The sequence below is a fragment of the Primulina eburnea genome, unplaced genomic scaffold (genome assembly GCF_022965805.1).
Source record: "Primulina eburnea isolate SZY01 unplaced genomic scaffold, ASM2296580v1 ctg439, whole genome shotgun sequence".
NCBI classification, from domain to species: Eukaryota; Viridiplantae; Streptophyta; class Magnoliopsida; order Lamiales; family Gesneriaceae; genus Primulina; species Primulina eburnea.
This window is the reverse complement of record NW_027331253.1, coordinates 93,200-102,268: the sequence shown is the minus strand read 5'-3', so window position 1 is coordinate 102,268 and position 9,069 is coordinate 93,200. Positions and strand designations below refer to the sequence as shown.

The 9,069-nt window shown below is 36.7% G+C and overlaps 1 long non-coding RNA gene and 1 pseudogene across 1 annotated transcript; one reads left to right on the top strand and one right to left on the bottom strand.

Moving 5' to 3' along the window:
• Positions 1 to 4,273: 4,273 nt before the first annotated feature.
• Positions 4,274 to 5,972, top strand: LOC140821143 (uncharacterized; annotated as a pseudogene).
• Positions 5,973 to 8,341: 2,369 nt separating this feature from the next.
• On the bottom strand, positions 8,342 to 8,710 carry LOC140821137 (uncharacterized). The gene is made up of 3 exons (XR_012115649.1): positions 8,684 to 8,710; positions 8,462 to 8,584; positions 8,342 to 8,382 (listed from the first exon to the last, which is right to left on the bottom strand). It is a non-coding gene; the product is annotated as an uncharacterized lncRNA (long non-coding RNA).
• Positions 8,711 to 9,069: the final 359 nt, after the last annotated feature.

The window sequence follows — 9,069 nt, the reverse complement described above, 5'->3', positions numbered from 1 at the left end:
TATTCTGGATTTCGATTGAGTTGTATAACTTTCGTTCATTGGCCTTTTCCGCGTTTATCTATGATTGTTATTAATTAAGTTAAATTGCATGCTTAGTTCTTGATTAGTAGGTGATTCTGGAACGGGTCACTACACCTAGCATGGCTAGGAATCTCACCCTGACTCCTGACAACCCTTGGCCGTGTCCTGGTCTCAGCCAAGACCAAGCCCTACCCTGAAACGTGACACCCGATCGTTCAAGTTCATGACAGCAGCCTACGTTTTTTGTTTCCTTATTTCCTTTTGGTTTCTGTAGATGGTGGGTGGGTGGGTGTGTGTGGCTTTGTTTTCCTTGAAACCTTTACCTAAACATCATATAGCATCATGGCAGTCCCTAAACACAATCAAGACGTGGCTTGGTACATAAAAAGCATTAGTTCATAGCATATACATGAGAAAAACGAATTTCTGAAAATAAAACTTCAAGATCTTCATGCATACATTAATTAAATCATTAATATGATGTAATGGATGAGAAAAAGAAGATTTAGGCGTGTTTTTGCGTCGTAAACGCACGAAATACCGATGACGACGAAGAACGGAGAGAACCGAGGCTTGCTTCCCTTAAAACTTTGGAGGAAAAATCAGTTCCCCTCGGCCGAGACCTGCTGCTGCGCCGAGGGAGAGTTTTTGTTTTGCACAAAAAGGGTGGCGTTAGTTTTTTTTGAGAGTCTAGCTTAGGGTTTAATTGTTTTTATATGCTAATCCATTTTATTTAATAGGCCTAAGACCTTAACTCCTAATTAAGCCCACTAGTGCAAGTTAGGCTTAAAAAAAATGTTTTCATAAAAACAATTAGTGAATTAAATAGCCGGACTGCTTAAAAGATTGAATTTTAGTTAAAATCCAACATCGATAAAAATAAATCCCGGCGTGTAAATTCATCTCAAAATTCCTTGTTTTAAAAAAAATAAGAGAAAATCATCACCCTTATATTAAATAATTAAAATTAATTATTTAATAAAACATTTTCACAATTTTCAGCCCTTGGTCTCCGTTCCTCGATCGTCCCTTGACGCCCTTTTTTTTAAAAAAAAAAACAATTTCATGCAGAATGACAATAAAATCGTAATAAGCATGTATGTCACATAATTTAATAGCAATTAAAATAAATTACTCATTTTTTTTTTCATATTTCTTTGATTGGCATGCAGTTGGATTACGTCGTCTTAATTTTGGACCATACAAGTACAGAAATATTAGAAATCATACATTCAGATATTTGTTATCCAGATATGGACATGTAAAGTCCGAAATACTTCATCTCCTTCATTGATGATTATTCACGATACGTGTATATCTACATGCTTCATAATAAAAACGAAGCACTAGAAGCCTTTAAGGTTTTTAAGGCTGAAGTGGAGAAGCAATGTGGAAAACATATTAAGATCGTGAGAACTGATAGAGGTGGAGAATATTATGGTAGATACACTAAGAATGGACAAGCACCTGGTCTGTTTACGAAGTTTCTCCAAGAACATTAGATTGTTGCCCAATATACTATGCCTGGTTTTTCGGACCAAAATGGTGTAGCTGAGAGGAGAAACCGAACATTATTGGACATGGTGAGGAGCATGTTAAGTATCTCAAAACTTCCTAAATCCTTGTGGACTGAAGCTCTTAAGACAGCTGTGTATATATTAAACCGAGTTCCAACTAAGGTTGTCCCAAAGACGCCATTTGAGTTATTTAAAGGTTGGAAACCGAGTTTGCAACATATACGCGTTTGGGGTTGTCCTTCTGAAATAAGAGTTTATAACCCACATGAAAATAAACTGGACCCAAGAACTATAAGTGGATATTTCATTGGGTATGCCGAAAAATCCAAAGGTTACAGATTCTATTGTCCATCTCACAACACTAGAATTGCAGAATCAAGAAATACAAAATTTCTTGAGAATGATTTGATTAGTGGGAGTGATCATTCAAATGACATAATTCTTGAGAATGATCACATTAATTCACAACCCTCTTATTCAAATGATAGATTGGTTGTTATTCACACCCCTCAAGACCAAATGGGTGTTAGACAACCAGTTACTGAAGTTCCACAAATTGCTGATGAAAATCCAGTGGATCAAGTTGTTAATGAAGAACAACAAGAAATTGTTGATCAACCAAACAACCTAAGGAGATCTACTAGAATAAGAAGATCAGCAATATCTAGTGATTATGTTGTGTATTTACAAGAATCGGACTTTAACATCGGAGCCGAAAATGATCCTGAAACGTTTTCACAAGCCATAAGTTGTAATGAGTCAAAACTATGGTTTAATGCTATGAAAGAAGAGATGAATTCTATGGCAGTTAATGGAGTCTGGGATCTTGTTCAGTTGCCTGATGGTGTAAGAGCCATTGGATGTAAATGGGTCTTCAAAACAAAGAAAGACTCAGTAGGCAACATTGAAAGGTATAAAGCAAGACTCGTTGCTAAAAGATTCACTCAGCAGGAAAGAATCGACTACAAGGAGACTTTTTCTCCTGTATCTAAGAAAGATTCTCTTCGTATCATTCTAGCATTAGTTGCACATTTTGACTTAGATTTACAACAAATGGATGTGAAAACAGCTTTTCTCAATGGAGAACTAGAGGAAGAGGTTTATATGAAACAACCTGAAGGATTCTTCTCTAGTAATGGTGAGAAATTGGTTTGTAAGCATTAGAAATCTATATATGGATTGAAACAAGCTTCCCGTAAATGGTATTTAAAATTTCATGATGTTATCTCTTCATTCGGATTCGTTGAGAACCCCATGGATCAATGTATATACCAGTGGGAGCAAGATTTGTTTCCTTATTCTATATGTGGATGATATATTACTTGCAACCAATGATAAGGGTTTGTTATATGAGGTGAAACAATTCCTCTCTAAAAACTTTGATATGAAGGATATGGGCGATGCATCTTATGTCATTGGCATTAAGATACATAGAGATCGAATTAAAGGTATTCTAGGTCTGTCTCAAGAAACCTATATCAACAAAGTTTTAGAGAGATATCGGATGAAAGATTGTTCACCAAGTATAGCTCCCATTGTGAAATGCGATAAATTCAATTTGAGCCAATGCCCAAAGAATGATCTAGAGCGGGAACAAATGAAAAACATTCCTTATGCTTCTGCTGTCGGAAGCTTGATGTATGCTCAGGTTTGCACTAGACCTGACATTGCATTTGTTGTTGGGATGTTGGGAAGATATCAGAGTAATCCAGGTTTAGACCATTGGAAAGCTGCAAAGAAAATAATGAGGTACCTTCAAGGGACCAAAGATTATATGCTTATGTTCAGACGAACTTAGAATTTGGAAGTAATTGGCTACTCTGATTCAGACTACGCTAGCTGCATTGATTCAAGAAATCCACTTCAGGATATATTTTCATGCTAGCTGGTGGAGCTGTATCTTGGAGAAGTGCAAAGCAGACATTGATTGCTACTTCCACTATGGAAGCAGAGTTCGTAGCTTGTTTTGAGGCAACCTCACATGGTGTATGGTTGAAGAGTTTCGTTTCAGGGCTTAGAATTATGGATTCTATATCTAGGCCATTAAGAATATATTGTGACAATTCAGCTGCTGTTTTTATGGCTAAAAATAACTCATGTATTTTGTTCTCTCCTATGGTAAATGAGATATATGTGTCAAGTGGGAGAATGTAAGAAAAATATGACACATATTAGAAAGGAAGAAGAACAGACGTGTAGGAAATGGCGACGGCCATTGCCTACAACTTTTGACGAAAACTTTTGACAAACGTGCTCAACTTCAGAAATTGAGATACGTACACGTTTCTTCTTCTAATATTCAGACTCCCTATTTTTCTCGTTGATGGTATGAGATGCATATAAATAGAGATGATTGAGGTCCCTAAGCATACACACCTCATAAAGAAATATACATCATCTATTGAGAGGGTGGAGTGCTTAGAAGGCTTCAACCGAGAAGAAAAGCAGAGAAATCAAAATTTTCAATGGTCGGAGGTAATACTCGATTTAAGCTTCTGTATATTATATATCATGTTTATATACACGTAGAAACACGATTTTGAGAAAAATCTCTAACACAGCATCCCATGGTGGTATGATGGTTACGAACAAAAATAAAAATAAAAATTAATAATAATAATTTTTAAAGAAGAAGAAGAAAAGGAAAAAGAGTGTTTTCTTGTCTAAGGGTCGAAGATGGAGAAGAGCCGCCAAACAGAAAGTGAGATGGCCGCTTCTTGCAAGGCCCGGCCCATTCTCTTTATTTTTCAAATCCAGAGCTCGGACTTGGATTTTGGGCCCCCGACTCCCCGCCTTCTCTTTCGTTCTCCGCCGCAAAGAGGTGGAGCAAAAACTCAAATGCCGATCCCGGCGGAAGTAGCACCTGCGCATAAGTGTTCTTTTATTGTATTGAAATTGAGCACCAAGTAGTAAGGATATTTTTCAACTCCCGTTTCTCCAGCGGAGCTCAAATGCCTAAGTTTCTGAGAAACCCACGTTGATAATGTATAGAACTCTTGGCGCACAGCGCCATATATACCGTTCTTGCATTTCTATCTTTGTCAGATCCGGACTAATTGATCAGGCAGTTCAGGTGTTCGACGAAATGTCCTCCTCGGATTGCAGAATTTTTCCGATAGATTACAATCGATTTCTCGGAGTTTTGGTGAAAAACAAGCGTTTCGAATTGGCTGAATATTATTATAACTCCATGAATCCGAAAGGGTTCTCTTTGAATTCCTTTACTTATTCAAGATTTATTTCCGGGTTGTGTTAAGTTAAGAACTTTGAGCTTATTTACAGGCTTTTTCATGATATGGATACCATTGGTATCGTTGCTGATATTTGGGCTTATAACATTTATTTGAATCTTTTGTGTAGTGAGAATATAGTGGATGATGCTTTGAAGGTGTTGAGAATAATGGGAGAGAAGGGGCGAGAACCTGATAAAGTAAGCTATACTATTATAATTAGTGGATTGTGTAGAGTCAAACGATACGAGGAGGCCGGAGAAATGTGGAAAATGATGATCAAGAAAGGGCTGGAACCGGATAACAAGGCATGCAGGGCACTTGTGCGGGATTAAGTGAGAGTGGACAGGTTGATTTGGCTTATGAACTCACAGTGGGGAATATGAGGGGAAAACTTAGGTTTGAGACGGTAATCTATAATGTGCTTATACACGGGTTTTGTCAGGTTGGTAGGATTGACAAGGCGCTTGCTATTAAGACTTATATGAAGAGGAATGGGTGTGAGCCTGATTTAATCACTCATAATGTGTTGTTAAATTATTGTTGTGGTCACTTAATGTTAGATGCGGCAGAAAAATTAATGGAGAAGATGGAGAAGGGCGGGATGAAACCTCACAGTTACAGCTACAATGCGCTCCTAAAAGGTCTCTGCAAAGCCAGCATGATAGATAAGGCATACATGTTGATAGTAGTAAATAAGATGGAGGGCAAAGGAGTTGTAGATGTTGTATCTTACAACACAGTGATACATGCACTTTGCAAAGTTGGTCGTACCAGCAGAGCTTATAAACTCTTGTGGGAGATGGGGAGGAAGGGAATCTTTCCAGATGTGGATACATTTAGTATTCTCATAGATGCCTTTCTGAGAGAAGGCAACTCAAGTGCAGCCAGGGACCTTGTTGAGCAGATGACAAAGATGGGTCTAATTCCAAGTCGTGCATTATATACCATTATTATTGACCATCTATGTAAGACAGGTAGAATAGGAATGGCTCACAGTACTTTCCATGATATGCTAGAACAGGGAGTTTACCCTGATGTTGTGTCCTATAATGCTCTCATCAATGGATATTGTAAATATTTTAAAGTTAGTGAAGCCTTGAATCTATATGAAGAGATGCAAACTATAGGTGTTTATCCAGATGATGTGACTTTCAAATTGATTATTGGGGGTCTCGTAAAGGAAAATAAGCTTTCCTTGGCATGTGATGACTGTGAAGCAGGTACAACGTTTGAGTTTACAGTCGGATTCTCTCATGCAGATTCACCGAACTGAGATGAAAGATGCTGTAGATAAGCTAAACTGTTGAGTTTGTGAGAGAAAAATTGCTTTCTTGAGTGGAGTGACGGGACAGCTTGGTTCCAACTCTTTTGGTCAGATCCAAATCAGGCTAAAGGGCCAGAAGAAAATATCAATTTACTTGTATAGATATTTTTAAGAAGTTTTCCAAATTTTGCTCTCTATCACGGAGCATTGGGTGAAAATTTTTACGATTTCTAGATTAATACTTCTTTTACTAATGATGGATGCAGGAATGAAGCTTAAGTCTTACCCTGGTGCAATGGGAAATTTTTGGGTGCAAAGAGGTGGCTGCCATTTGTTCACACAAGGCTCTAGGTTGTATTGCCATCAAGCATGTGGAGGACTTTTGGCCCCCTTCCCTGGAGGCAAAGTGTCTCAGGCTCTTCTCGGTTCTCTTCTCCAAGTAACAAACAATATGGTTGCTTTTAAAAAAATTGAGATCCACTCACTTCCCTGCGCACGCACACAGAGAACAGGAAGGGATATTATTTACTTTTTGCTACTTAAAAGACTGGTATTTGATGTGATATCTTTCGTGCGTGTAGATGCTCTGGTGCTTATATTTTCCTCGAGTAGAATTGCTGTATTACAGATATCTGGCCGTTTGCTTGCCTCCTTATGAAGACGTTGAAATTTGAGCGTGAAAGTTTCCATTTTCCTGAAAGGAACCTCCATGGATCATCATCCACGTATCATCGCAATCAAGCGTAGAGGTTGCGTTAGTCCATCTTGATCATATCATTTTTTCGGAAAACAAATTCCTTATTTTTCTTGCACGTAATTTAGTTCTGTAAATTATTTTTTATACGTTGATTCTGTAATTGGTTGTGTGGTACATCTACCTAACCTTTAAGTTTTAAATCTAATATTTATTTACATGTCATTTTTGTGATCAATCACTATTATTTTGGGAAACATACATATGTGAGAATAATCACACGCACATACATATTGTAAAATTAAAATTATTATATTTTATTAGAGTATTGTATTTAAGAAATTACCTTTTCCATTCTTATTGAAACCTTCTTCCAATATTTTTTTCCCTATGCGTATATAGTGTCCAGCGTTACGAAATCAGAGAAACCCGTGGAAGAGAAAATTTATTGAAATTAATATTTTTGATAACATATTGTTATTAAAATAATGAACGGGAGTGGATTATTAGTAGCCATAGGTGACTAAGTAAAATATCTAATAACATTTTTTTTTTTTGGAAAAAAAACATATAAAATCTCGTTTCAACTTTTCCTTGGGTAATCGTATAGCTCACTTCTTCGATCGTCAAAAAATTATTTTATCAATCAACTTGTCCTTTTCAATTATGACACGATTTTCCACAATGCTATCTACTCTTATTTATGAATAGGTAAACAACATCAATTTACATAAACAGATCAAATGATTTCCTATTAAAAATTTTTAGTTAATTTAAATGTTTAAAAAATAATCTTTAGAGCATAGTTGTGACACCAATTCCGGAGGTGATTGCTTAAACCATGTTACACTATTTGACCACAAGATTACGATCAAAATATATTGTTGTCACTTGGTATGAACAATATGTTCAGAATTAGAGGTGTGATCAACACTCCCAAATCAAAAGTAGAATTGATCTATGGTCAATTAGTATGCCACTTCTATTAATAACACGTAATACTGTTTCGTTCTTTCTTTTTCTATTATAGATGATCAAAAAATACAAGTAAAATTTTGGTTATGACCATAATCCTAGGAAGCTGCCAAGGGCAATGGTTAACACTTGTCGGACATATGGACAGCTATCCGAGTAGTTGTTTGTTGTCGATTTTTCAACACTCTTAAGTGTACTTGTTTCTTCAATTTCTAAAAACTTTGGGAGGATCTTCACTATTCAAGCGGATGAAGCCAAATCAGGCAACATTTCTGAAAGCCTTCGGATTCTATTAGTCCAGCAATACTAATTGGGAACCATGATTGATGGATGAGTAACATTTCCCAACATTCAACCTTTGTGTTCTAGTTGCCGATTAACACTAATTGATACACATGATCGATCAGATTAACTGCACATCAATAGATTTCGAAATAATGGCTGAACATCAAAAAAAATCATTCGAATCCAAGTGGCCTCTCAGCTGCAACCCTTCTGGTTCCTTCTTGAACCGGCTTGACTCTACGTAATTAATGATGGATGTTTTCACCTTGATCAGCTTTGCATTTACTGAATCTGAATTACCCTCTTTTAGTGCTTTGAGGAAGTCACGAGCAATGATCCTCAGCAACTTCTCAACTGATTTCTGTATCTTCGGTAAAGAGCGTATCCTGACATCTAGACGTTCTTAAATGACTACATATCATTATGCATAAAATATTGAAAAATATATGTGAAAAGGCAAATGCCAGCTTACTTCAAGAAAATGTTGTAGTGCAACTGCTGTATAAAGATTAGCCGGGAGAGAATTTAGAAACCGTGCAAGCCATGCCCAACCTTCTTTAAGTCCATGGAGATTCTGAAAGCCACCAATTTCAGTCTGCCAAAACAAGAATATCAGAACCCATCTTGTCTCGTACCATTAAAATGCATTGGGTAATTATGGTTAAAAGCTCAAGTAGTCACAGAGCACCCAAACCTGTACTAAAGCTCCATAGAGTCTCATTATCGAACTCAATCTCTCTACATAACTATCAGTGTTTTCGATCTTACCATATATTCCTTGTAGCCAATAGCTTTGAAATAAGCTTCTCTGGTTTGAAACAATACCTATAAAAGATAACATAAATATGGTATCAATTTACAGCAGCAGCTCTGTCGAAAAGCCAAAAGAGAACAAGAATGTTTCTGAACTTAAGAGTCCAATCAAGCCATGTGACTCTTGCAGAGAACTTAAAAAGTACATGAAACTGCCCATACTTTTGCATCAGCAAACCATAACAAGGAAAAATCGAGAACAAACAAAAGACAAGTTCTTAAAATATTGAGTTAGATTTATTACTGGAGAGTATTCTACATATTTGG